This window comes from Nycticebus coucang, chromosome 9, assembly GCF_027406575.1.
Source record: "Nycticebus coucang isolate mNycCou1 chromosome 9, mNycCou1.pri, whole genome shotgun sequence".
Taxonomy (NCBI): Eukaryota; Metazoa; Chordata; class Mammalia; order Primates; family Lorisidae; genus Nycticebus; species Nycticebus coucang.
Window position 1 is genome coordinate 66,431,383 of NC_069788.1, and position 25,639 is coordinate 66,457,021.

The following is a 25,639-nucleotide window of genomic DNA, read 5'->3' on the forward strand; positions in this document are numbered from 1 at the left end:
CCAGAGTTCCGTTTCTCTTTTTGCCTTTTGGAAGGGGAGTCATACCAATGTGTTCCAAAGGCTGGGGACAGTCGGCCAAGTGCCAGGGTTTCATAACACCCCAACCTTCACTTAGACTTGAGGAGGAGGCTGGGGAGGGGTGCTCCTGATACATCAGAAACTCCCCCGCAAGGCAGGGAGAGGCCATCAGAAGATTCAAATGGGAGTCCGTGTAACCACTGGTCCAGCAATTCCTAAATATGACTTGGCAGATGCAATCACTATAGCTCTATCTGCTGAGGTGGGGGGGGGGGAGAAAACAATTACTAACTGTCTACTCAAAGCCAATGCCTCCACCCCCATTGCTCTCTACTTTCGATTCCCTTGCTTTCCCCAGACCCTCTGAAGCCGTGAGAGCTCCTGAGCAAGTGGCTCTTCCTTAGGGTTCCTGACCGATTCTTAGAATTACTCACACTTCCATTAGATTTTATAATTGCCTTAGTATTCTGGTTCTTTGTCTCCCGACGTCTTGTTTAAAAAAAAAAAAATTCCTAGAAATTGAGAGCTGGGAGTATCTTTAGGGAGCTAATCACAATAAGTGAACATTTGAGGATATTAAGACTTTTGATGTCATAATGCCTCATAGATCCTCCTCAGAGGGCCACAGTAATCCCAACCTTTTTTTTTTTTTTTTTTTGCCACATGGAATAAATATTACCAACTCTTTTCCAAGTTACATGAGGATTTATGTATTCCAGTGAGGTAAATATATCCCAACTTGAATTTTTAAGACAGAAATGATCACAGAAAATAAGCTCATTGGCAAAAAAAATCCAGGAGGTGGAAGGAACTCAATTTTCCAGAAAAGAAAATTACATCTAAAGCAGTGGCAAAGCCCAAACCACCTCATTTCGCCTCACTATCCCTCAGAGAATCATCTGGAGCTTTGCATCTTAGGCAATCCTTGCAAGCTCAAGCTGTGGCCTAATGGTCTACCTGTGGTCATCAGAAAATGTGAAGATCCATTCATTCAACAAATATATATGGAGCCTTGACTGTGTGCCAGGCAGTGTACAGTGTACACCAATGACAGATGTGATGGGTTGGTACAGGATCCTGGCAGGAGGACTGAGAGGAAGATTGTTCAAAGAGAAATCAAGAGAGCTTAAAGACTGGGTGAGTGACCCGTAGGACAGGAGGCCGATTGTTCCCAGCTCCCAGCTCTATGTTAGCAGAGTGGGCCCTTCATTCACTCAGACATGAAACACAGGAGTCACTACAGGTTTGAGGTGAGGAGAGCAAAGATTTGAACTTGTTGCAATGAAAAACACACTTAAATTTTTGACTACATGGTTCAACCCACTGGGAGCTCCTCTTTCCAATCATTTAGTCATGTGGCCACTTAATTCTCTGCCAAATGGTATGATCATTTCTGGGCAGGACACGCTAAGAGCTGGACATGGTCTGGAGCCTGGAGTCCTGAGGAAGAGATGGCAGCAGGAGTGTCAGTGTGTAAAAATATGCCACAGCAAGGCAGTGATGGAAAACTCAACAGAGGCACGGAGGCGAGACTGACTAATTCTGCTTCACAGTGTTGGAGAAGACCCCCAGGGAGGTCATCTTTGGGTCAGTTCTAGAAGAAGAAGGACTGTTTTCCATGCAAGATGAAGAGGGGAAAGTGGATCCCTGGGGGTTGAGAAGCAGACCCAAAGGGAACAGGGAGGACTCACTGAGCCTGGCATGTCTAGCCACTCCAAGAACCTCAGAGAAGTTGGAGCATCAGCTCCTGAGATGAAGGGCCCATGGTCAGAGAGGGGGGCGGGTGAGGCTGGAGCAAGATCGTGCAAGCCTTTGAAAGGTTTTCTCCTCTGAGCAGAGGGATAAGGATGAGAATTTGAAAATGGGAAATTGACATTATTACATTCTACCAATATATATTGTCTGCTGATGCTGTACCAGACTCTCAGGCTGTATTAGTGCACAAAACAGATAAAAATGCCAACTTGGGGATGTCTGTTGGGGAGGTGGGGCAGGGGGCAGACAATAAACATTGAAACCAAGTAAATTATAGAATATGCTAGAAGCTCATACTTTGGGGAAAAAAGAATAAAAGAACAAGTGGAACCCAGTAAAGCAGATCAAGAGTACCTGGGGGAGGGTTGGACTGATCAGGAAGTTCCATAGTCAGGATAGGAATACAACATGAGCCAAGGGGAAACTGACTTTTGGCAGAGAAGACAATAAGGAGGCCACTGCAATCTTTGTAACCATCTGAGCAGAGATGTGACAGAGGAACGGAGAGAAAGATGAGACTCAGCTGGATGGGAGAATCAGCAGATCTGGTAACCTCCTGCGTAAATGTGAGGCAGCACATAGCAGCAAGATGGCTAAAGTTTTTGGTTTTTATGACTAGGTCAGTGTGACAATTTTGTGTATTTTAAAGAACTTTGATAAAGTAAAAAGGGGGATAGGATGGTAGCTCCCTGACAAGGACTCCGGAGCCAGATAATGCAGCCATTTCGCAAAGGCTGTTTAAGGGTTTAGATTTTATTTCCTAGGGTAAATTACTGAGAAGAAATTTTCAGGGCGAGAAAGGGAAGACTCCATCTGGACAGTAGCTGAGCTGCAAGAGCCAGTGGAGACTGAGAGATGGAAGATGTAGGGAAGAGATTGAGAAATTCAGAAACAGGGTTCTTAGGAAGGAGAAGAGGAGGTGGGATCAAAAGGACCCTGGGAAATATTAGTCAGCGGAAGACTTCATGCTCAGTGATTGAAAGTTTGAACTGAGGTCTCTGAACACAAATGGCACAGATCCGATGAGGGCCTCAGGGACATCAATCTAGCAGCAGTGGGTCAAATGGATTATCATAGGCTGAAGGAACAAGATGAAAGACTCAGAAGGCTTTAAGTAAGTTTGGATTGCAGAATGGCTAAGGAAAGGGGTTTAAAAACAAAACAAAACACAGACAGCTACAACAGAGAATAAGAAAGGAAGTAAAGGAATAAGAAAGAAAGTAAACTGGGCCTCCCTTGCAATGCTGAAGTCGGATGTTACCTTTTTTAGACGTTATCAGATGTTTGAGATGGTGCTTCTTCAGCAATGTCAGAAGCTGGGTGGAGCCACATTGGGAGGAGCCACAGCAAAGAGGTTTTCAGTCCAGGCAGGAAGCAAAATCCACACCGTCTAGTGGTCTGATTCCCACACAATCACTTTCTCTTTCCCATCCATCACTTTTTCCCCACTTCTCACCTGTGCTTATAGTCTGACTGCTGCTTGTCCGGATTTTACAGTCTCCAAGCTGATTTTCCCCACCTCCTGCCTGCAAATCTCTCCTTTATACTCCTACTAGATCACTCTTCCAGAAGCCTGCTCTCTGCAGACCCTGTCAGTGGCTTCCCCGAGTGTGTAGTAGAAAGTTCTAATTTCCTGCCTTGGCCTTCAGGAGCCTCAGAATTACCTTCTTGTACTTCTCCAAACATATGCTGCAGCCAAAATGAAATATTCCCTGTAGCAGCAGGCTCATCCTGGGATCGCTGGATCCCAGGGAGCTTCAGGTAGGCTCCACTGAGCCACTGATATGCAAAGTTTCATATATAGTAGAACCTCCATAGTGGACCACCTCCCTACCTTGCCCACTTCAAGTTGACCTAATTTCCATAGACCAGACATGTACCACATGTATGTATCAATACAGCAGGCCTAGTTCCTTACGCTGACCACCTCCTCATGTTGACCCGCAGTCCCGTTGGGTAGTCAACTTATAGAGGTCCTACTGTATTGGGATACCTGCATTTGGTTGGAAAATTTCCTATCTTTCTTTGATTCTCAAAACAGACTAAGACAAAAGGATAAACTTTTAAATATATTCAGTTTGAGGATTTTCTGAGGTCGGTCAACTTAAAACATCTGCTAAAGGTTAAAGAGGGCTTATATACAGAAAGAATCCTTCCCAAAAAATCAAGATAGGAATTATTCAGGGTTGCTGCTGAGTGTGCTTCCTCATTGGCACTTAAATAGATAAACGAGTGACTGCATTTTGATTTGGTTCACATGCATCTCAAGAAGTGTGAAAATACGTATCACTATTTGTCTTAAGAAAAATGTACCCCTGGAACCAAAAGGCTGTTTCACAATCACGTCTTTAAGAAATAGATACAAATTATTTTGCAACTGCTACATTAAAATAATTATAAGAAATTAGGAGTGCCTTTGAAAAACCCAAAGTGGCAAGGAACAGACAGAACATTATAAAGGCATAATTATAACTCAACAGTTAAATGAATCCTTAATAGCTATATTATTAAATTCAAGATGTTTAGCTCTTAAGTACAGTAGACTATTGAGCAGGCTGGATTACATTACGTTTAGTTGATTTATATTTTAATCACCCATATTACATTTTACCCCAATTTACTTGAGGATAGGGCTACCTCTCAGCCTGACTGCCTCGCCATCAGATAATGAAATTGGAACGCTTTAGACTGAGGAGAGAGCCAACTCATGAATACAATCTAAAAAGGAAAGAAAGCAAAAGAAAACAAAATAGGGTACAGAATAAAGTGGTCTCCTAGCACAGGGATCAGAGAGGGAATAGAATAAAGACAAATGGGAGGGAAGGGGTGCAGGCCAGATGTGTTTAGGAATCATAAACAGCTTCTCCTGGAAACAGATCATGGAAAGGCTGCTTGGCTAAGACCCACTCAAAGGTGCTGCTAAGGAGGGCGGGAGTGATTGTTTGAAGACAATGCTCACTTACACAAGTATTGGCTCCAATGTCAACTGTCAGGGCTGAGCATGCTGCAGCCAAATGTAGGAAGCTGGGCAGCTGTGCTCACTCTGCGGGCTGAGCAGGAGATCTAGTCTCCTGCCCTGAGAGCTCCAGAAGTCCTTCTAGCTCTCTCATCCAAGGGAACACTTTTTGAAAGACTAGACAATTGGGGCTGTTTTTTATGACATGACTGGATCTTGTTTTATCCATGGGGGTGGGAAATGGGTAGGAGATTATTTTTCTTTCTCTTTAGAAAAGCCAGAAAGAAAACATTTGACATAGGCATGATTTTAATTACCAAGAAACAAAGCACCTGAGCTTGCTGGGACCCTGAACCCTAGCCCCTGTGGCACCCTGGGGTTGCTTCTGGTGGGTCCTTAGGGCCCTCAATGACACGAGCAGGTGGGCCAGAGGTGCTTCAGCAGACAGACTTCCCATTCTATTTCTTATAGTTGTGTGGTTTTCAAAAGGCTCATCCATGCAAAGTACTTTGGCTTCCTGCTGGCCTACAAAGGGTTAGTTGTACAGTATCCCACAAGGCAATCTGTAGTAAAGGAAGCCACAGGCCCGTGCTGATGTCTGGCTGAATGAGCACCAGAGACAGAGGGTAGGCCACTTGGGGGTCCACTGGAGCTCTCTCCCTGCGCCAAGTGCGCCTGGGGGGTTTGGAGGACCTGATTTTCATATAGTAGATTCTTTTTTTTCTTTTTTTATTGTTGGGGAATCATTGAGGGTACCAAGAACCAGTCTTTTTTCTTAACCCCAAGTAAACTCAATAATACAATGCTTATGTCACTGGACCTGATAACATTCACTTTTCTTTTCAATTAGAAGGGGTTACATATTCTTATTTCACCACCCTAGGAACGGGAGCCACAGATGAGGATGGCGGTAAGGGTGACTGCGGCTCACTACACTGGCGTGTGCAGGCCCTGGGCTGGCACCTTTCTCCCACTGGTAAGGGTGACTGTCACCTCACTAGGCTGGTGTGTACAGGCCTGGGCTGGCACCTTTCTCCCACTGGATAGGGTGATTGTCACCTCACTAGGCTGGCGTGTGCAGCCCTGGGCTGGCACCTTCTCCCACAGGCAGCACTTCCTCTTCTAGCGTCTTTAAAATGATGGCGCTCGGCTATTCAGGAAGTCCTCAACAACTGTGGCTTTCTCCTTTTATAAATATATTTTGATATTTACAGAGCTACTTTATCGTGAGGAAATGAAGGGTTGATATGAGTTACCAGGCACATGAGGACAGTATTTTCCTATTTCACTCTATAATAAATCGTACCATAGTCTCTTATGAAGACCAGATCTCTTTGAAGAGTTTCCGATAACATAAGATTGACTGGTATTAACTAGATGCATTAAAAAAATGAAAAGAGGGAAACACGTTTATTCTAAAAATGTGGAGCTTCTGCCTTTTCTCACCAGTTGAGGTGTGGATAGGGGTGGGGGATAGACATAGGGGAGTGGACAGAAGAAGGATTGGGCACTAGAGGGGAAAGGCATGGGGCAAACAGAAGCTCTTTTGGCCCAGAAAGGGCACCTGACTTAGAGAACAAGTACAGGTCTCTAAGGAGCTGGAAGATAAACCGGCACTGCCATGTTGCCCTAGAGCTACTAAACACAGACGCCATGGCTGAAAGCACACTCACGTTAGCATGGGTCAGGAGGAGGGTCACTGACCTTCAGTGACCTCATCCTGTTCTTTCAGCCTCCTCTGCCCAATCCTTTACCAACCAAAGAGGGATCTGATCAATGTCTGTATTAGAACTAGGCTGTGAACACTGGTACTGGCTTAGCATATGGAATGAGATAGCAGCAGCACTTAACAAAGGGTTTATCTGTCTGAATCCAAAGACTGGATGACTGGAGGATTGCAAGCCCTTGTGGGGATGAGGCGGGAACTCTGGTGTTCCAGAGTCCCTGGGCACACAGGCAGCTACCTTTCCTACCTAGGACCACCAGGGGAAATGCCGTGTGCACTCCCCACAAACAATACACAACCACACCACATCGTGACATCGGACAGTCTTCCCTACTGTCCTTAGGAGGGACGGTTATCCTGAGAGAGTTGCTAATCAACCTTATTGCTATGAGAAGAGTATTTCTCCTGGGGAAGGAACCAGTAATGTGCGTGCCTGTACAAGACAGGTCTGTGGGCTAGGTGATGGTGGGAGAGAGGCAGGCTGCACACACCTGACTCCTATTTCCCAGTGGATTTTCTCAGGCACTTGGCCAAATTCTTCCTTTGCTTCTGGCTCTAGAGAGTTCTGCCCGGTATAAGGCAGCTGCCCCAGCCTTGCTGGGAGCAGGTTCCTGGGGATGCTTTCAGAGGAAAGCTGCTGCCTCCTGCACTGTCTTGTATTGGTGCTGTGCAGGATACTGTGATGATAACAGAAGAAGAAAGGAAGGCAGGGGAATCCATGGAACCCCAGGTCCAAAGACAGCCCTAGTCATGTTTCTGTCAATCTAGTCTATAAGCATCCCCAAACAATAAGAGTATGTCCGCACATCCCAGTGCTGTAAGATGTACAGATTTTAAAGAGAGTAAAGTAGACAAGTCTGCTGGTTCTGGAATCTTAGGCCACTGTATGAGAAAGGGCTATGCGCAGTCTGACTGTGACCTGTGCCCTCTGTGACCTCTGGCCGTCTGTGACCTGTGGCACTCTGCATATGGTGAATAGGGTTTTCAGTTTCTTCTAACAGAAGGGGAGATTCTGAACAGGACAGTGTTTCCTTAGGCATCAATGCTGATGACAATAATGACGGCAGTGGTGATGCTAATGACGACAGTAGTAATAGTGCTAAGTCACGGAGTCTGTGCCAGGCACTGCAGCACCCTGGTTTACCCTGAGAGGATCTTCCTTGTGCTATGAAAAAATTTAAAGACCATTAATTAAATTACTTTCAAAAGAAGTTCAAAGCACAGTAAGTATATTCTTTTTTCACTCTTTTTTTTTGATCGACATAATTTAAGTGTGCCATGGAAGTTTGACTCTAAAAAAGGTCAAAAAATACCGCTGTACATCATCCTCACATTCCTCTTACCAGCCAGCTTTATATTCTGTCCCCATTTAGAGAAGGGAAATTGAGAGGGGACTAATAAACAGGAAGAAGGGATTCTCAGGAGAAGCAAGTGCTTTTAATTACGACACGTCTATTTTCAAGACTATCAGTGAAGAAAATCAGTGAACGTCTGGCCTTTTGAATCCCCACGTTATTGACTAAGGTAAAAGGAGGGCTTTACAGATGAGAGAAGAAATGAGCTTCTTTTTTGAAAAGGCTACAAAATAGATCCCAATAATAAATTGATCCTACTCTAGCAGGAGAAAAGAGGTGCTGTCTTACCTTAAAATGTCACAATATAGATATATACCTTATATGTGGGTGCCCTGGAGAATAGCCACCCTGGGTCACCAGGACATTAGTAGCCAGTGAGCTCCACCTTTACTAAGCACCTACGTCACAGGTGCCAGTTAGGCCCAGAATAGGCCCAGATCTGTTTCACTTAGAAAATGCTATATATTATGCACAGTGGAAAGAATACTATAAAATCAGGAAGGTGTAGGTTCAGATCCAGAATCTACCACCTAATAGCTGCTGGTAGATGTGAGTTCCTTTTGGCTTTCCAACAGGTGGCATAGGATTGATTCTTCTCTAGACTAAATTAGAATCACCCCTCTGCCCTGCCCATGCCGGGTGGTCCAGGGAGAGTTCATCTCAGTATTGACGCCAGAGGTGGACATGTCCCTTCAGTGCTGGCTAATAGGAGACCTTCATCTCCACTCCCCGCCCCAGTAATCCATTCAGGGGTGAGCAACTGAGCTTGGCCAGGCAATGAGATGCAATTGGGGGCTTTGTTGGGACTATTGATAAACATGCTCTTTCAACTGGATTTCAGATCAGAGCAGGCTTTAAGCCTAGTCAAAGTAGGGGTGCTAAACTTAAAAGTAGGGGCTCTAAACTTCACTCAGCCTTGGTTAATAGTAGAAGAATTTCCAGGTCACAATGGCAAGAGAAGAAACAATCCTATTATGTCAAATACTTCATATTTTCTAAGTACTGTGCTGGGAGAATGAGGATATTTATATTCCATGAAAACAGGCAGTCAATGAACAAAAAGCATCGCTAACAGACCAGATAGGGCAAAAGTTCTTATTTAAATTTAAAATTATGCAGCTCTGTGCTGTCAGACTTATTGAGATAATAGATGTTATTAGCAAAGTTCTTCCTGAGCTATTCAATACAAAATTCCTGTTTTATCTCCCAGGAATCTAACCTTCAACCATGAACACATGTAATGACTACAAAAACTTATAAAACATTCTATTGTTCATTTAATCTATAGAATATGTTTTTATGTTGGGAATGGAGGAACTTATTTAAATTGTAAATGACTCTCAAGTCTTGTGTTAACCCCAAGCAACATCTTTAAATAATGTAGGCTGTTTGTTCATCTTAAAACCTCAGACCCCAGGGTCTGATAGGCTTCTTGCAGTTAAATAAATAGGGCCTTTTACAGATTCAAATAAGAGCGCAACAAAGCCCGGTTTCTCCTGCAGGGGTCAGTAAACTCTTTCTGTTAGGCCAAATAGGAACTACTTTAGGCTTTATGGGCTATACAGTCTCTGCCTCAAGTGTGCAACTCTGCTGCTGCACCATGAAAGCTGCTATAGACAAATGTACACAAGTGGGCACAACTGTGTTGCAATAAAACTTTATTTACAAAAACAGACAGCTGGCTCTTAGGGCCGTAGTTCCCCAACCCTCGTCTTATAGCAGGGATTTTCAACTGGTATGCTGTGAAAAATTTTAAAGGTCATTAATTAAATTATTTTCAACAAAAGTTCAAAGCACCGTAAGTATATTCTTTTTTTTTTTTTTACCCTTTTTTTTTAATCAACATAATTTAAGTGTGCCACAGAAGCTTAACTGTAGGTTCACGTGTACTGTGAGATAAAAAAGATTGGAAAACACTGTCCTATAGCATGAAGCTGCTGGTAATCTCTCTGGCACTTTGAGAGGACAGACTACCTAAGAATTGAGCTGAGACAGAGAAAAACAGAGCAGAGGATAACTCTGGTGGGATAGAAAACTCATTACATTATTTGGGTCCCTGGATCCATTATAACCCAGGATATTTTCCTTGCATGAACCAGTAAAAATGAATTTTTACTTAAGCTACTTTGGATTCTCTTTCATGTGCAACCAAAAGAGCTCTAATGAATTATTGTGTGACCTTAGGGAAGTCCCATCAGCTTCCTCTCTGTAAAATGGAGATAATAATGATTTGTAAAGATTGATAGGTATATATTAAAGCACCATTTCTGGGCATAGAACATAGGCTCAACAAAAGTTATCTAAAAATGAAAGCTCTCCTCTGATACCAGACAGGCCACCTCACCAACAAGGATTCCTTTTGGGGTAAAGTTCCTTACCACTTCACCCCTCGGATGGCCCTTAAGGAATTACATGAATCTAAGAAGTTTTGGAGGGTTTGAGCTGGGCTGAGACTCTCCAGACTGTGGATTTCAAACTTCAGCGTGTATAAGTATCAATTGAAGTACTGTTAAAAATTTTGGTGCCTGGTCTCCATCTTACACCTGCTGAACCAGGAATGTGAATAAATAATAAGCAGCCCAGATGGCCACATCCTGAGAATCACGCCTGAAGACACACACTTGGAACATTTCCTACAGAAGCCTAGAGTCCTACTCCCTTCTCTCTTACTAGATCCATGGCGTTTAGGTACACAGTGAAGGAGGAATTTCTCCCTACTGCAGAAAATTAAGTCATAATTCAGTGGTGTCTGCCAAACCCCCAAACCCTCAAATCTTTGAGAATTCATTTAAAATTCCTCCTATTCACCTAGTGCTTTGTTCTGTCTATTACCTCATTAGATCGCAATACAGTTTTAATGTATATATCATCTTTTCAGTTTTCCTTTAGGCTACACCCTGAAACTTGCCTAGTTCTACTTGGGCTAGCTAGTCTCTTTTTCCCTTTCCAAAGTTTCTAAGCATTCAATGATGAGGCATCAGGTCAAGAAAAGGAAAAAAAGGTGGTAACAAAGCATATGTAGGTAGGGTGGGTTCCTAACTTTGTTTCCCACAATTATAATCAACATGCTATTTTCTCTTCCAGGAAGAACTGAAATATAATTTAGCCCCTTTAAGGCTCTGAGAAGGTCTGCAATAAATCTTTTAAACTCGGTTTAACTCTTTGTTCCCCAAACTGAATTTAGCACAAGTATGGTTGGTTGGCATGTCCCTGCAGGATACCATGGAACACAACTTGCCAACTGCTGAGTTGGTATCTTTCTTGTTCCATTCTATGGTTACAAGAAATGAGACAGAGGAGTCAAGGGACTTTCCCAGAATGTGCCAACTCACACAGGGAGTTAAGGTGATCCAGGATTCCTGAGTCTTGACCAGTTGTCATTCACGCCTCGTGTCTCATTGAATCTCTTGAGAATAAGCAAGACCAGACTGTGCAGGTTTTAGACTCAACTCTCTGTAGTCTTTGTCTCCATTAATACTGCCAGGGTTAATACACTCCTAGGCCTTTTTTCACCCTGGAAATCATTCCAAAATCTCATGATAATAGCCACTCAGTTACCTATTAAGTATGGGATGATAGAGAACCTTCTGAAAACTTGCATTCCATTTAAGAATCATTTCTGGAGTCTATTTCCTTTTAAGCTCAGATTTCTCATTTTCTCTGTCTGATGACATTACACAATTTCCTTATGTAGCTATCACCACCCAGACCAATTTTTCAGTGTCATTTGTCATTTGCCGAGTCACTAGGTGAAATCCAAACAGTATTTCTGGGAAGAATATTTTTGCAAGGGCGCTGATCCCTGCTGAAACACCCTTGTTTTCTTACCCTTTGTGTGTATGTGTGTGTGTGTGTATGTGTAATAATTACTACCAACTGCTCCGTAACACAGGCTGGGCTACTATTCAGAAAATAAGGAACACTGCTTATATATTTATGGAGGCTTTCACAAGGAATTCTTAATTTCCCTTGTCTCGGGACACATAAATTGAGTTTTATTAGACTTTTTACAGAGCCAAAGGTCCTGTTAATTCCTTTGGTGCCATTTATTATTCCTTTGCATGAAAAATGGGAAAATTTTAAAGAGTTCTCAACAGGTAAAGTCAGTGGTTAATTTTGCCCATAAGAAGTTCTGAATTCACATATAGATTTGGTGTCCACTTTTAAATTCTTATTTTTAAATTCTTTTGTCCTAATGACTGAATATATCAACCTCAGAGCCTAGAATTTGGATTCTGGACATCAAGGTTTAATTGCCAATCTTCACTTAGCTCTGTGACCAGGAGCAAGTTAATTAAACTGTCAGGACTGCATTTCCTGGACTACAAATGAAGATAATACCTACCTGAGTGTAGATAGAATCATTATATTAACAGGTGAAAACTCTACCATAGTAAGTGGCATTTAGTGGGTACTCATTAAAGATTCCCTCACTGCAAATGTAGGGTGTTGATTACTTATGTTAGTCTGTATTCACTCTTGATTCTCTTTGAATCTCATCTGAAGGTGTGTGAGTGTGTTGGGGTGGGGGAGTGCTGCTATGTCTTTGCTGGAGGGCATCAGAAAGTGCAGGTAGGGCTCATCCTCCAGAGCATCAATGAAACTAACTGAGCTGCACCAGTTCCTAGTGGGAATTTTCCTCAAGGTGCTCAAGTTGAATGATTAGCTTGAATTTGGGCTCACGATCTGTCCACCACTTGTTCCTGCTTTACTTGCAATACAGTTTTTTTTTTTTTTTTTTTGCAGTTTTTGGCCGGGGCTGGGTTTGAACCTGCCACCTCCGGCATATGGGGCTGGCGCCCTATTCCATTGAGCCACAGGCGCCATCCACAATACAATTTTAATTTATATATCATCTTTTCAGTTTTCCTTTAGGCTACACCATGAAACTTGCCTAGCTCTACCTGGGCTAGCTAGTCTCTTTCTCTTTTTAAAATTTCTAAGCAGTCAACGATGAGGCATCAGGTTAAGAAAAGTAAAAAGGGTGGTAACAAGGCACAGGTCAATGTCAGGATTGCTGGCCTCATTTCTGTCCTTTCAGGCACTTTGGGGTCATACCATGGACCATGGGTGCCTGAAGTTACAATACAGGGACAAGGCAAATAGCTGTTAAGCGTTTTTGTACAACTTGAACAATGGGATAGGGGTTTCGAAGAAGGAAGAGAAAGTTTCTCTCTCTTTAAAATCCTAAAATGAAAAGTACCACATGAAAACAAACACTATTTCATTTTTAGAGGAATCTGAAATTGATGTTGGGCATCAATTTCATACTAAAAAAAAAATAGCAACTCTTTGTTGTGTGTGACAGAATAATCTCAAATTATTTAATGCAAAAAGTGTCATCTGTTTCTGGAGCCAAACTCCAAATTTAAAAAGAATATCAATGTTCACAGACAAAATAAATCCAAAGTAGTCAGAAATTAACAGGAAAAGAAACTAAATTTACTTTTACCCATGACTGGGCATCTCCAAACACAATAAGTAGCTGCAGTTTCTAACATGATCTGTTATTTTTTGCATTTTGTTTCTTAATGATCCTTGCAACAAGTTTTTGAATTAAAGAGATACTCCCTTAAAAGCAGTCCCCATGAGCCACCTTAGACCGGAACCTTGGCTTTGTTGCCAGTAAGTCAGAATGGCAAGGACCAGGTGGGTTAGCGACATGAGGTGCCGTCCCTACACGTGATCGTTCCAGTTCAGCTACCAGAAAACACTCCCTGGACAGTGCCAGAGCTCAGCAGAGGGTAGCCAATATGTAGAAGTTTTACTACAGAGATAATCAAATATCAATCTTGACTATTCTGAAATTTACTTTAAACGCGAAAAGAAGTCTTTGTCATTGAAATACAAGACTTGTCAAAAAATATTCTTTATCTCTCACCAATTCACGTCTCTTGCTTTGACCCTGGAAATTAATGAAAATTAATTTTTCAAGACTGTCTCATGCAAAGCGTATTTACGTGCTTCCTGTGTATAAGAGTTGTTAATGGCCACCCTCACAGCAACCATCTGACTAGTGTTTTGCCACATACCAAACACTTGCCTAGTTATATTATTTGATCCCTACAATGAACCAATAAAAGAGGTAAAGTGACTATTTTAAACCCTATTTTACAAAAAAAGCAAGCTGACAGTGGCAGAGACAGGTGGTTGCCTGGCAAATCCATTCCTCCCTTCCTTTTTAGTGAATGGCTCTTGATTTTTTTTCCCTGATAAGACTGTTTCCCAGTCGCCTGTGGTGATATGTGTGACCATGTTATCAAGTTTGACCAATGAGGCGTAAGCCAAAGCCTTAACTGAGTGACTTCTGAGAAGTCCACCTCAGGAGAAGAGCCATGACATTTCTTTGGTTTGCTTTCCCCTTCATACAGTTTTCTAGATCAGAGATATGATGGCTGGAAGGTGGCAGCCACTTTGGAAGATAAAGGCCACCTCATAGCAATGTTGGACTAGTAAGCTGGGGTCAGCTTGGGTCTCGAAGAACTTTGTGAGCCACCATACATAGTACCCTAGAAGTGACCACCTCTGTCCTTTTATACGAGAGAGAAATAAATCCCTGTCTTGGGTAAATTATTACTATTTCGAGTTCATTTTATGCAGCTGAACCTAATCCTAATGCAAAGAAGTGACTTGCCTGGGTTTATACAAACTATATAATTTGTAAGTGGCAGAACATCAAGTGCTAACATACATGTCCATATTTCACTTTCTCTGGCAGAATTTAAGAACCTTTTATAAGCTGTTTCTTAGTTTGTAGAGAAGCCAAAGGCTTTAATGACTTTTAAAAACATTTTAACACTTGAATGTTCATTTCAAAGAAGCCAGTCTGCAGGCAGATTTACAGACCTACAGACACACTCCCCTTCCTGTACAGTATTCTTTTATCTCTTGGGCTTTCATTTAAATCATGGAATTTCCCAGGGTTCAGCTCTCCCTGGACACTTTCATTTACCCCCATGCCTTAATTAGCATGGCTAATCTGAATATTTCCAAGTTTGTACTTTCAGCCTAGAAAGACTCTTTAATTGCCAGCATTGCTGTGTCATGCTGGCTGTGTTACCTAACTTCTCTGGGTCTCAGTTACTACCTCTGTACAATGAGGATCATAACAGGATCTGCCTCATGAAGTGACTGTGAAAATTAGATTATTTCACACAAATAAAAGGGTTTGGAACACTGTCTGAATCCCTGTCGGTATCACTACTGCTCTTCATTTCCAGATAGTATCTCAGGGGCTCTTCAGATTCACTCTGCCTGAAGCAAATTATTCTTCCCTGGTCATTCTTCAATAATGGCAATGCCAGTGACTTAACTGCTCTGAGAGAAACCCCCAAGGTGACCTTGACGTCACCTTTTCCCTTACCTTTTGACCCTCTGAACCGTTCCCTATTCGCCCACGCTTCTCTCCTCAGTAGACCAGTCACCCACACCATCAGCTTCTGTGTTCCTGCTCTTGCTATTCCTAAGTCCCACACTGCATCCAATAGTATCTCATGTCCATGAGTCAAAGAATGTCTCTTCTTCTAAAAGCCCAGTGGGTCCCTCCTGCTCTTAAGGCCCTAGAGAGTCTTCACCTTAGCCCAGAGGTATATGATCCACCCCATCTCCGGCCATTCACTGACTCCAATTCTGGTTCTATTCTGCACATACAAGAAACCCATCGTGTCTGCCTCATGGCCTTGATCCTTGCTGCTGTACCTGCCTGGGTAATTACTTGTGTCACTGCTGCATGCCTGTTTCCTCAGTAACAGACGAGGCTGCACCCTTTTCTTCCCAACTCCCTTCTGAGTAGATCAGGATTGTGCTCTGTTATCTCTCTCTTCTGCCCCAGACCATGAGCTTCCCAGAGGATGACCTCACCCAGCTCTCGTGGGTGGATCTCTGGTCAGTGATTAAAGGGTGGGTAGGACGACAGACCTGCCCAGTGACCTGGCCAGTGGGATCTGGGACGGCTTCAGGTGGCAATGCTTCTAAGAATGGTTTCTTCACTTTTAGAGAGAGACATCACAAGACAGAGTTATTTCTGCCTCTGATCACTGTGGTGTCAGGATGTGTGGCCTCAACTGCTACATCCATCTTGCAGCTGGCCTAGGGGCAGAGTCCTGCCAAGGAGGGCTGAGCAGAGAATTACTGGGGGGATGGAATCAGGCCTGCAGTCTGCCCCACTGGTGAATTTGTTATGTAAGACAATAAGTGACCTTCCTTTTTGGGGTAAGATGCTTGGGAACTTCAGTTACTGCAGCCAACAGCATCCTGACACTGACATCCTGTTTGCTCCGGAGGGCAAAGACCATTTATGACACATAGGAAGCAATCAGCGAATATTTTTAGAATGGATAAATGATGAATGTTTCTGAGAAAAAGATAGGCTCTGGCTTAGGTATATATAACATTTCTCATCTCCCGGAATATTCTCAGGTAAGACAAACAGCAGAAGTTCAGATGCATCCTTCATTTACTGCTGGCACAGACAAAGCTGGAGGTGGGGCTATGGGATCGGAGGCAGCGTCGACCTCCAAACCACAGGTAAGAAATGACACATGGAGAATTTTCTTGCACACAAGGGAAAGACTAGAGGCTGCCATGTTTCTTTAGAAATCTATCTTGGTTGTAAGCATCATCTCAAGTTTGACTGACCTGAGGCTTTTGCTTTAACTTGATTTATTTGCTTTTCATAGACCTTTTTCCCATTTGCCACAAGAGGATTTGCTGATTCGGGTCAAGTTTGATAGCTTTTTGAAGGGTGGCACCCCAAACTACACTCCATTTGTTTCTAATAACATAAAAAAACAATAACCCCGATGTCCAACCATGAGGGATTAACTAAATCATTAGGGAATAACCATCTCATGCATGTCTGTGTGGCCATGAAAAAGCAAAGGACAACTCTCATTATTGATAGGAAAAGTTATCCTCATTTGTTGTTCAGTGGAAAACGACTTGCCAGGCATTACGTATAGTATAATGCTATTTTTCTACATGAGTAGTTTCCTTACCTATCTGCATATTTATCCACGCACAGGCACAGGATTTGGAAGCAGAAATGCAGCTAATAGGGGTCCTACTCGGGTGAAAAAATTTACAGACCATCTTAAGCTTCTCTACAATTTTCATTTTTCTGCTTTTTGGTGGGGGGTTGGATGTAATCCCATCTGCCATCTACTATGTGCCAAGCCCCAGTGGCTACTTTTTGAATAAGAGGGAAAATAAGAGAACCTTTCTCTTAAATTATCATGTGGAATGAATGAGCATGTGTCAAGTGTACATTAATGATACTCAGGATACAGCATGACATGAAACATACACCATCCTCGTAAAAGGAAGATTATATTCGTGCTTAAGTCTAGAAAATCTACATGTGTACTAAGTGGAGCTTGTGGTTGAGTGTGTAGATCCTAAAGGATCTTACTGCTAACTTGAAACGTGACCTCTCCTACCAAAGGCTGTCACTGAAGTGTGCGTGATGTGGCCCTTTAAAGCATGGATTTGGAGTGGACAGACCTGAGCCTCATGACCTCAGGCAAATTTTGTCACTTTCAAAAGGGAAGAATAATATTTTCTTCATAGGGTTGTCGGATTATAAAAGATAATGCACTTGTGATACCTAACACAGTTCCTGGAGTTAGGAGAAGAGCCATTAATCTTAGTATTAATTAGAGCCAAAAATATTAGTATTATTATAAATTACTATTTATAATATTATAAAATATTCGTATTATTACAAATTCATGATTAAAGTTATACGTTAAATATAATAGAGGCTGCCTTGGCATTTCACTACTTATAATTTTTACCTAGACAATTTCTTGCATTTTAAAATAGGGCTGTAGAATTATTTAAAAGGAAACTAGAATAATGTGCTACGATGGTTTATTAGGTTTAAAAAATAAATCACATAACTTTTCTGGAATATTTATGCTTCAAAAGACTATAAACCCTTGTCTAAAAAGTGTGGAAGGGGATGGAGGAGATTCTGAGAGAAGAGTCTATAATAAACTAAGTTCCAGCTTAATTGGATGCCAAACTCTTCTTTCTTCTTTGGATTTAATTTATAAGAAAATGGCACTCTAATGAAAAATGGAAGTATAGTATTTATAGACTAATAAAAACAGCAGCCTATTAACTGGCATAATAAGACATATTTACAATTAATTTTTGTCTTGGGAAAAGAAAATAATTTAGTTTTTAATCTTATAGCTGACTGGAAAAGCAAAGCGTAATTCGAAGACATTCACAATGTTATTATGCGGTGCACAAAGCGCACTCTCTGTGAGTACTGTGGAGGCTTCAGTGGTATTTATTTAAATGGAAATTGCCTCAGATCTGGTGTAGATCCACTAAACAGAAAGAAATTAGACACCACGAAGTCAATATTTTCATAGGTTTTCTGATGGCATTTGGTATTTGTTGAGCTATCCTTCAAGAAACATTGAAAGTAATTTCTTTATCTATTTCCTGGCTTTTCACTACCCAGAAAAGAAAATTTTTTTGCTATTCATGTTCGCTCAAATGCAAATAATTGTTCCCTTTTATGCTTATAAAAAATTAGGTGCACTGACAGAATTGAGCTGGTTCAAGAAAGATTAAATTCGAAAGGACAAGTCAGACTAAGGAAACCCTTTTTGACCAATAGAGAAGTCACAGTGAGCCTGGCAAACAAGTCCTGTCCATGACACTCAGAGACAGCCCCAGCTCCAACTGTAAACCAATAATGGGAAATTTAAAAAAATTATCTGTAGAACTCAGCCACCCATCCATTGGGGGAGAAACAGCAGCTGCTCATTTCGAACTCTTTCTCTGCTCACCAAGAAAGCAATAACTGAACTTCTAAGATAAAATATGAGAGGAAGTGGTTTGGAGAGGAAAGGAATCTATATTAAGTATTTTAACAAAAATGGGTTTCTCCATCAAACTGCCTTTTATGAATTTAAATTCAAACATTTATTGAGCACCTGCTGTGTACCTGTGTGTACCGCTTTATGGACTAGAAAATGATGAGTCCCTGCCCTTCAGGAGTACTCACAATATTATGGAACACACACACATTCTCTCTCTCTCTCATCTATTGGCTTAGACAAGATATGGAGAAAACAATTTTCAGATTTTCCCAAAGATAAGATCATATAGAAATTTTAGAAGAAGTATTTCCCGGGACCATTTTGCTTTATTCTATTTGGTATAAAGTATGAACAACCTTATTAAAAGCCATAAACAAGCTCATATTTTAGGGCACTCCAGGGGACAGGAAGAAGGCAAGTCAGCTCTATCTTTATAGCACTAAGAAAGCTCTTTTCTAGAATAATCCATACTGTAAAAGTTGGAGCAACTTTTATGCCAGTAGCCCTGTTTGCATGAATTAGGTTTCAAAACGCTAACAGATCAAATCGCTACTATGCATTTTCCTTTCTGGTTCTGAGACTGACCACTATGATAAACAGCATTATGGTTGCCTTAAAATTTTTCCTTATCTAATTCTCCACAACTGCTGTTTGTTGAAGGAACTGATGACATACTGGTGCCCATGTAAACCAACAAGAATACTTTTATGTATAATAGCATCACAATAGCAGTAGCTAGGATTTGTCAAGCACACACCGTCACTACATAGCAAAATGAAAAGTCACTACAAATAGTTATATGTCTATAGTTTACTTAAAGCTTAAAGAGGAGAAAGGGGGAAAATGTTCTCATCTCATTCTTCCAAATCACTTCCCTGCCGTAAAGCAAGAAGGAGAATTTTGTTGACATTAAAAATCTAAAGTTGAAGAGTTTGAAGGCTATTTTGTGTTATTCCTAATTTTTTGGAGTCTGGCTTGGGTATTCTCCAGAGTTTCCTCTTATTATACAGTTGGGCAAGTGAAGATTAGTGCCTTAGCACTCTAGAGAAAAAGGAAAGCCCATAGGAGGAAAAGTGAAGTCAGGCTCACTTTCTTGACATCTGGGAATAAAAGTATAACATTTTTTTAAAGTTTCACAATATTAAGACATTCTCTAACCGGATATTTTGACCCAAACTCAAAATAAGCTATAATAATAATAACAAAAATTTATTCCTATCATCTTCCATCTTCTCAAATAAAAATTTCACGACGAAGTTAGTAAATATCACATAAACATACACGGCACAAAGGATGTTTTATATGCATAAATAAGACCTGCCTAGAAAACACTGCGGTACACACAGCAACAATGGAGTCTGCTCTGCTTTATACCTTGAGCTCACAGCGCCAAGGGCTCAAACGTAAGAGAAACTGTCATATATTTATACATAGGTTCTCTTCTACAGTCAAATACTACAAAATAAAATGAGGGAGGGGAATGAAAACAAATTATTGCATATACACAGATTCAGAATAACACAGATAGGCTGAACTTGTGAAAATAATCATGTTTTAGGAAAGCCAATACTTAAAATACTGTGAGCCATAATTATTTTTCAAGGTACTGTGTTCCATGAAAAATGTCTCTTTAATAAACAGTAAACATAGAATAGACTTAGGAATAATTTGGCAAACTTATTCTTAGGCTATATAATACCAGAAAAATATCCCCTTGGGTAATTATCCTATAGCATTTGGTAAAATACTATATTCCTGATCTGTCTCCCTGAAGCTGAAAATTTGGTGTTTCATTAGACTAATAAATTATACAAGTCTTAGAATGGTAATATGAAAAACTATATATTTCCTATCATAATTTTTTAAGACAACTTAAATACTTATATCTTTTATAATTGACTCTATTATTACAGGTTAAACAGACATATTTCCATAGAGCATTTGGCATAAGATATAGTAAGAAGTGCAAATTTGATTTCATCTCTCTTACTGCTATTATGTTTCTTAGGCAAAGATGAATCAAAAAGAAAAGTTGTTATTTTTGATACTTATTTTTAAAGACATGTACTATCAAACTTATTTTACAAATGAAATGCACACTAAAAATAAAGGAACATGCTTCAGGTAATAAAGCCAAAATACTAGCACTTAACCCGGAAGGTATCCTGGTAGACAGAATAATACTGCTTAGGCACTACACAAGGCCTTCTCAGCCACATGTGATATCACATGTTACTACAACAATCAGTGGTCATGATGGAGCTGGAACATATTCATCTCAGCAAAGTATCTCAAGAATGGAAGAAAAAGTATCCAATGTACTCAGCCCTACTATGAAACTAATTTATAGCTTTCATATGAAAGCTATAACCCAATTATAACCTAAGAATATGGGGAAAGGGAGGGAAGGGGAGGGGAGAGGATAGGTGGAGAGAGGGTAATTGCTGGGACCACACCTACGGTGCATCTTACAAGGGTACATGCGAAACTTACTAAATGTAGAACATAAATGTCTTAACACAATAACTAAGAAAATGCCAGGAAGGCTATGTTAACCAGTGTGATGAAAATATTTCAAATTGTATATAAAACCAGTGTATGGTATCCCATGATTCCATTAATGTACACAGCTATGATTTAATAATAAATAAATAAAATAAAATAAAATAAAAATAAACAATCAGTGGTCATGCTACATGTGAAAACCACCAAAAAGGTTTACCTTAGTAGCAATATGAGAAAAATTAGACCAAAAAATTGTGTTGCTCTGTTTATTAAAGTCTTATTTATTTATTTATTTTATTATTAAAACCCTACACTGGTTTTATAGACTGTTTGACACATTTTCATCATACTGGTTAACATAGCCTTCCTGGCATTTTCTTAGTTATTGTGTTAAGACATTTATAGTCTGGGCGGCGCTTGTGGCTCAGTGAGTAGGGCACCGGTCCCATATGCCGGAGGTGGCGGGTTCAAACCCAGCCCCGGCCAAAAAAAAACCACAAAAAAAAAAAAAAAAAGAAAGAAAGAAAGAAGACATTTATAGTCTACATTTACTAAGTTTCACATGTACCCTTGTAAGATGCACCGTAGGTGTGATCCCACCAATCACCCTCCCTTGGCCCATCCTCCCCCCTCCCTCCCCTCCCTCTCCCTCTTGTTTATTAAAGTTTTAAATGAAATATGCTTCAATTAAATTAATGGCAGACTTATACCACTCTTAGGATATAATTACACTCAATGTCATTAACCAGTATAAAGTACATCAATGACTTGCTCAAGGAACATTCATGAAGACTAAAACTGAATGGCAGCACAATGACTACTTCAACTCTAAGCCCTGAACCAGGCACACAGTGCACGGAGATGGTCCCTGTATTTTCAAATTGGAAAAAGTCAGGCTCAGTGGGCTTCCAAGGTAGAGCTGGTAAGTTAGTAAGACAGAATACCTGAAATTAAGATAATCCAGAGCAATCTTGCAGGTATTACAATAGGAATGTTATTATTGCTTGGATATGTTGGAACATAATATCGCCAGCCACCATTAAATCATCAGTCTATATCAGTAGTTCTCAACTGGGGGCAATTTAAGACATTTTTGATTGTCACAACCCGGGTGAGAGGTTGTTAGTGAGTAGAGGTCAGGATGCTGCTAAACCTCCTGCAATGTCTAGTCTTCCATAATAAATGGCTCCAAATGCCATTGTGTCAAGAGGTCAGTCCATCTTGCTCTCTACACCTCAGACACGGAACTCCAGTGAGTGAGTAGACGCGACGCAAATAGTTGAGTACATTCTGCTTTCATGTCTATATATTATTGAATAATCATTGCCTCAGCACATAAATGACTGTCTATAATGAGTATTCTTAGTATGTAGAACAGAGACTATTCTTCATTACCAACAGACAGCTGTTTTGCATGTGTGATTTATCTTGTTTCAGCTATAATATAAACAGATCATTTTGCAAAGCAAATGTCTTGACTGGTTTTAACATTCCTGGTTTATGGCAATGGATTCCACTTCAAAGAATCCGTAATTATCAGACTCAAGCAATTAATTGATTTCAAATGTAAAAAACTAAGCTATTTATGTATACTGAATGCTAAAATCCCTCCATCAGAATACCTGTTTAATTGAAATTCCACAAGATTTCTCAGTAATTATTTTTACATTATTTATTTAAAAAAATTTATGTTTCCAATTTTTCTTCCTCCTCCTGTTAGCTATAATATATCACATACTGTGTGCCAGGCACTGTGTGAGTTTCTTCACATAAATTTTATACTTAATAACAATCCTACTTGGTAGGAACTATATCTACTTTTATATTTTACACTCAGGAGTTTTGGAGATAGGAAAAGAGGACTGCAAATAAAACATTTGACTGTAGTATTCACAGGCATAAATTCAAGGTGAATTCATTTAATATAATGAAGCAAGAACGGAAAAAACAGGAGGAATATTAATAACAATCACATGTAGAGTGCTAAGGTCAATGCCAAGTGCCTCATAATATATTTTCTCATTTAATCCTACCACCAACTCTAAAGATGGATGCTGTCACATGCACCATTTCACAGATGCAGAAAATGAGGCTTAGTCTGAACAAGGTCACACAACTAGCAAATGGCACATCTGGGGTCTGTGCCCTGTTCTATCTGTCACACTTGAGAGTGCACCTGGTGGGCAAGCTATGATCCTCAGTTCAAATCTGACCCTTTGCCTCTCTTTGTAAATAAAGTTTTATTAGAACACAGCCATTCCCATTCATTTATGTATTGCTTATTGCTGCATTTGTACTACAGTGGCACAGTTGAGTAGTTGCAACAAAGACCATATGGTGAAAGCGTAGAGAGCCCAAAATATTTACTCGCTGGCCCTTTACAGAAAAAGTTTGCCAACACCTGTCTTAGCTCTTTAGCTGTATGTAATGCAACTAAACACTGTACTCCTAGCTAAGCAGTTTCATTTTGTTTGAGTATGACCCTCTACTTCCATAGTTGTAGCCATTCTAAGGATTAATAATATGCTTTCCTTTAGAAAAGATTTTACCCGAATGATGGCAATGTTATACAAGTGAAACATACTAAATCTGATTTCTTCATCATCTGAAATCATTAAAAAGCAAAAACAAAACAGGCAGGGGGGTGTCGGAAGCCATATAAGGTACAGCTCGGCCTTACTTCCTCTTCAAGTAAAAAACAGTTTTACCTTTTCCGGGTAACTTTACCCGGCAACTAGCCAACCAATCACCTTATGCCCCATCTTACTTACTCTAGCCAATCCCCAGTTAACAACTCCTCTGAACCTCCCAACAAGACACACCCACCTTCCCCGTAATGCTTATAAGGGACAAGTTTTTTCAATAAAGTTTGAGACTTGATCAGAAAACTGTCTTGTCTCCCTTTCTCGCGCCCCTTGTTTGTTTTTCTCCTTTAGGTTGTTCCTGCGTCCCCCATTTCTGTCCCACGGGTCGGGACAGGGGGGAAGAAAATTATTGATCTATTATTGACAACAAATTATGTGCAAGAAATATAAAAATGAATAAAACACAGTCTTGCCCTCAAGGAGTTGACAGATGAGCAGAGTGAGGTACGCACACAAAGAAGAGCTTTCTGTGGACTGTGCTCGGGGCTCTGCAGGTCCTCAGGGAAGGCGTGTCTTTCCCCCAAAAGAGACACTTGGAAATTCCATTTCTCTTTTTAAAAAAAAAGTCTCTATCATATTGCATTAAATAACAAAATTATGTCTAATTCGTTCAACAAATAGAAGTTATTCATAGCATAGAGTGGTGGAGCTACTCAAATAAAAGGGAATTACAAATTCAGCCTTTTCTATTCATAGATGAGACAACTAAGATTCCCGGCAACAACAGGGGACCACGAGCAGGTGAGCGTCAGTAAGACGCTTGTGGCCAGCAGGGTACTGAAGGGCACGGCTCTGGAGATGGGGGCAAGTGATCGGACCTCTCTGGTTTCCTCATCTGCAAAATGGGAATCATAGTCAGAAGTCAGCGGGAGTAATAAGCGAGCTAACATGCAAAATGCAAAGAAAGTGCCTGGCTCACAATAAGAGTAATATGAGTTTGCAGTCATGAAATTAAAGGCGACTCATGGAAATGAACTATTTATCTACACTGATCTCTTGCTTTGGTGAATGTGCTTGTGGTTGGCAATACCTCCCTTAACACTTAATCAGTGGTTCTTAACTCAGGGGCATTCTTGCCTGTCAGATGACATTTTGGCACTTCTGATTGTCACAACCAGGAGGTGGGTGCTATGGGCATCTAGGGGGTATTGGCCAGGAATGCTGCTAAACATCCTATAAAGCACAGGGTGCCCCTGCCCCCAACTCTACCCCCCAGGAACAAAGATTATCCAGCATGAGGTATCAACAGCCTTGAGGCTGGGAAAGCCTGACTCATAATAATCCACACACTGAGATCATGAGGTCTCTGGAAGCCCCAACCCTGCCATATGCTTCTCTTATACCATCTGACTATGGAAAGGAAATTCCTGATCGCTGGCCTGACTGAAGCAAATGGATAATTGATACAACATTTTAATTTGCTTTCATATCTGTTAACCAAAAATTGCTGAATAGATATGTTTAGCAGAAGTGGGAGCCTTTCTTCTCAGTTACTATGTTATAGTTTGGGGCTAATAGGTTCTGGTGGGATAGAAAAATTCCACAGAAACCGCACTCTTCTGTGTGTTTCTGAACCTCTTACAAGTGGGAACATAATGAACCAATATAGTACTTCTACGGAAGGATTCTGATGCAGCACGTGAGTTTTCCTGTAGGATGTTAGTCACCTATGACACTTTGCCAAAAAACAAACAAAACAAACAAAAACCCCCAAAACAAAATGAAACAAGAATTATCTGAGATCAAACACATTTGGATAAAAGAACATACTACCTTCTTGGAGATTTACAACACACACAGGCATATCAAGGGCCCTGAGATTAAAATGTCTGCTTGACTTT

The 25,639-nt window shown here is 40.8% G+C and overlaps 1 protein-coding gene across 12 annotated transcripts in view; it reads right to left on the bottom strand.

Annotated features, from left to right (window-relative positions):
• The window catches only part of PHACTR1 (phosphatase and actin regulator 1), a 544,631-nt gene that overhangs the window by 222,361 nt on the left and 296,631 nt on the right, over positions 1–25,639 (bottom strand). Inside the window, exon 1 of one of the 12 annotated variants that reach the window (XM_053602171.1) lies at positions 3,035–3,115. The exons of the other annotated variants lie outside the window; for them this stretch is intronic. The gene's annotated coding sequence lies outside the window, so the exon portion shown is untranslated. Of the gene's footprint in view, positions 1–3,034; positions 3,116–25,639 lie in introns of those variants that run through there. 12 annotated transcript variants of the gene reach the window in all.